This window comes from Aptenodytes forsteri, unplaced genomic scaffold (genome assembly GCF_000699145.1).
Source record: "Aptenodytes forsteri isolate BGI_AS27 unplaced genomic scaffold, ASM69914v1 Scaffold268, whole genome shotgun sequence".
Lineage (NCBI taxonomy): Eukaryota > Metazoa > Chordata > Aves > Sphenisciformes > Spheniscidae > Aptenodytes > Aptenodytes forsteri.
This window is the reverse complement of record NW_008794233.1, coordinates 54,760-58,650: the sequence shown is the minus strand read 5'-3', so window position 1 is coordinate 58,650 and position 3,891 is coordinate 54,760.

The following is a 3,891-nucleotide window of genomic DNA, read 5'->3' as shown; positions in this document are numbered from 1 at the left end:
GCCCAAGGAGCCAGCTGTTGGGCCAGCAAAGCGCCCTGCTAACGCCCATGAAGTCCTGCCCCACCACGGTGGGGTGGGAGAACCTCGCTGGGACGCTGAGGCTCCCTCCCAAATCCGTCCTGCATCCCAAGGCTGAGCATCTCAGATGCTCCAGCGCTTGCCGGGCTGGTTAATGCACCAGGACCAAAGCTCCTGGGGACCCAGCATTGGCCACCGTCACCCACCCGGCACCAGGACGGAGTGACCCGGTGACAACGGCAAAGTCTTGGGATGAGCATCCCCGGGGTGGGAAGCACAGCATGGAGGCGACCTGCCTCCCAAAGCCATGGGGTGGGGAGTGGAGACAGAGCCCATGGGACAACCCGGCCCCGCTTTAATTGCCGGCACCTCCTCTCTTGCCTCTCCCACGGCGGGCTGGGAGGAGAGGTCAAATCCCAGCAACTCCTCTCTCCTCACAAGAACTGTGACGGTAGCAAAGCTGACGTGGCGTGTAGCAGAGTATAGATGTTTCCAAACGCAGGAGACATGAGTCCTCCTCGTAAAGACCAGCTCGTAGCTCAGGCTCCTTTCCTACACCAGAAATCCAGACAAAATCTCAACATCAGGTTACTGCTGGGTTTAAATCCACATGGCTCCATCGCTAAGGACCAGAACACCCCACCGAGCATGTCCAAGAGCTCGTCAGCCGTTGATCCCCGTTGCTCTCCAGTAATGCCCACACACACGTCCACCTTCCAAGGGGTTTCTCCTCTCCCTAAGGACAGCGGACAAACCCCCAGACTTACACACACGCCTCAGAGCTTTGCTAGGCCAGGCCTGAATGAGACACTGGAAAGAGAAAATAGGCTCTTCCCATGGAAAGATACAAATAACCAACTCCTTTGCGTCCTAACCCTGGCCCAGAGGTGAAACCTGGTCCCAAGAGGTTTTGCAGCTCCACTAACACGTACTGCTGCATTTCTTTAATGAGCTTCCGAGACTTTCTCGGGGCTCCGCAAGGCCACGGCAGGAGAGTTGGGCACGCGCACATACGCAGGGGCGCAGCCTGAGCATCTGTGGCAGGTCCCCGCCGCGGTGGGGTGGCAGCTGTGGGGCAGGGACCCATGGGCTCGGTCCCCGCTGGCACCGGGGCAGGTGGTTCGTCTGCCATGGGTCATCCCTCATCGGCTGGCAGATGCCTGCACAGGGACACGGGGGTCTCCGGGCTCAACGGAGGAGCAGGCACGCTCCGCGCACCTTGGCGGGAGGTGAACCATGGCAGGATGCGACCCTTTCCTGCACCGGACACTGTGCCTGGGCAGAAACTGGGATTTACCCTACCAGGAGCTGACGGTGCTCAGCATCTCTTCTTAGGATCATAGGGATCACGATGCTGGAAGCAGCACAGTCCCTTGGCTGCAACACCAGTTCATACTGGGAGTATTTCAGAGCCAGGGAAGCTTCTCAAAGCCATCGTTGGGCATCGAAGCCCACGGCAGCGAGCGCAGCCCCTCGCCGAAGGCTGACGCTGGGCTCTCCGGTCTCGCTGCTTGTTCTCCCCACGGCGCAGGTCTTGCGTGCAAAGCAGATGAAAGAAAGAGAGAAATTAAGCCGGGGCGGGCAGGTGAGTCCCACAGAGCTCTTTGATGGTGCATCAGCGGCTGCACCCATGGGCCGGCTACTCTCCCAGCAAAGAGGGGTGGGAAGAGGGGATGTGCCCTCGTTGGGGGGTTAAAAAAGGCCCTGGACAACCCCGTGCATCGAGCCCGGGGCTGGATACCCAGGATATCCATACCCACAGGTATCCCCTCTACCCCCATGAGAAGAGGGGACCGCTAATACGGGCTCAAAGCACGGGCAGCATCCAAGCTGCAGCACCCGTAACCTCAACCAGGGGAAAGCAGAGCAAAACCGGAGAGCCCAAATGTACCCGGTTTCACCCCAAAGCTGCACAGGGACTGCGTTCAACCGAGAAAACCCCGCTTTGTCGAACAGTAAAGGAGCAGGAGACTCCCGGCTGCTCAACTGGCAATTATTAACCAGGCAAATTGCAGGGCTGGGACATGAGCTGGGGATCATAAAAGCAGAAATAACAAGGTGGGTCCCGAGAGAGATCAAAGCGGCGTGTTGCAGAAGACGGGCGGCACCCCCGCTCCTGTCAGAGCTGCAATTGCAGAGAGCGAAGAGCCCCGGGCACTCGCTCGGGAGCCTCCTTGCAATAAATGATGCTGCTAACACATAGCTTACAGGCAACCCCTTCTCCTGGGAAACTGCGGCCCTCTGTAAGTGATATTAATAACAGCAATAATTCTTCTTATTATGGTGATGCCATTAAATGGTTTTGCCTGATGCAGCATGGGCACCTCCGTTGGGTGTCACCTCTCCTGCTGTCCCCTGCCATACCACTCGGTGCAGGGTGCTGCCGGGAAGTCGACCGAGCATCTTTCCCCACCGCAGGGGAAAGCTCTTCCCAGCCCTGCCTCCCAGGCTCCACGGTGGGAAAAAAAGAGCCAGGTCTCCCATGAAATGAATGCTAGGGATAATTTCAGACGTAGCCGGGAGGAGCATCCGCTTGGGCTGGAAGCGGGAAGCAGAGCAGCCCCCACGGGACACCCCTGGGGAGATGAGGACCTGCTCTGAGGGATACAGGGTGGGGTTTTACCCCGAGCAGGGGCAGGGTTGGCCCCTGGGGCGGTGAGGGAGGTCCCATGGCATCTCAGCAGCCCAAGCAAGGCCAGCGCAGAGCCGTACAACCCCATCCCATGGGAATAAAGACCCGCTGGACACCTATTTCCCCCTGTTTCTTCCCACATTGGAGGAAACCCAGCACTGAGCATCCTTTGCCCGCACTGAGGGCAAACAAGGACACCAAAATGGGGCAAATTTAGAGGGGAAAGGGTCGTGCTGAATACACCTGCCATGGGGCCAAGGGTGGGGAATCGCACCTCTAAGCGGCTTTGGGCAGTCGAGGAGCATTTGCAGGGCAGAGCATCTCCCCCAGCCCCTTCCCCCAGCCCGACAGCATCACTTGGGGCCAGAACATTCATTTTTAGTGAAAAAAGGATGAGAAAAACAGGTTTGAAAACAGAGCCTCATGGAAACGGAGAAGTTTCTCCCAACGCCTGCGGATTTGGCAGGAGGATGGCGAGGATTTTCCCCCATGCAAAGGTTCCCTTATATCTCATAAGCTGGAGGGGGTGGAAATGAGGCTGTTAAACTCTCTGGCTCTTACATGAAGCAAACAGAAAAGGAGCGGGTTTGGGAAGAAAACAGGCAAAATGGATGGGAGAGCATCTCTCCCTTCAGCAAAATTAGAGCCCAGGCTCGGTAGAGGATTGAGAATGGATTTGGGAGCTGCTGCCGGACCAGTTAAAGCAATCAGGATTGGGGGGGGGGTGGATTTTGGACCCAACAGCCTCCCGGTGCAGAGGGAAAGTGGCTTCGCTGCAGCATCACCCCCTCCCCAAATTGCTGGGGTCACCCCGAGGATGAGCCGGGGGAAAAGCAGATGTGGGGTGATGGAGGTGGGAAGCAAGGGCGCTGCGCCCCACGGCATGTCCCTGCATCCGTCCATCAAGCCGTCCGTCCGTCTGTCCGTCCATCCCATGCCGGCCATCCCGCAATCCTTGGGGTGTGCCGGCCAGGGACGGCAAATGCAGAGCACCCTCTAAAGGGCAGAGACGTGCCGGGAAGCCGAACCAGCCACCCCAACCCCCTAAAAATGAGTCCATCCCTCCCCACCATCCCATCTCGCCCCGGTTTCCCCTGCCCGGGGGTTTGCCGGCACCGGGGAGACGCCCCGCGCCTGATGCCGGGGCGTTTTCCAAAAAAAAAAGAAAAAAAAAAGCCAACACCCTCCCCGAAATGTGCTGGGTCTGGGGATGCTTCACTCCCACGAGGAGTCACGGGGGG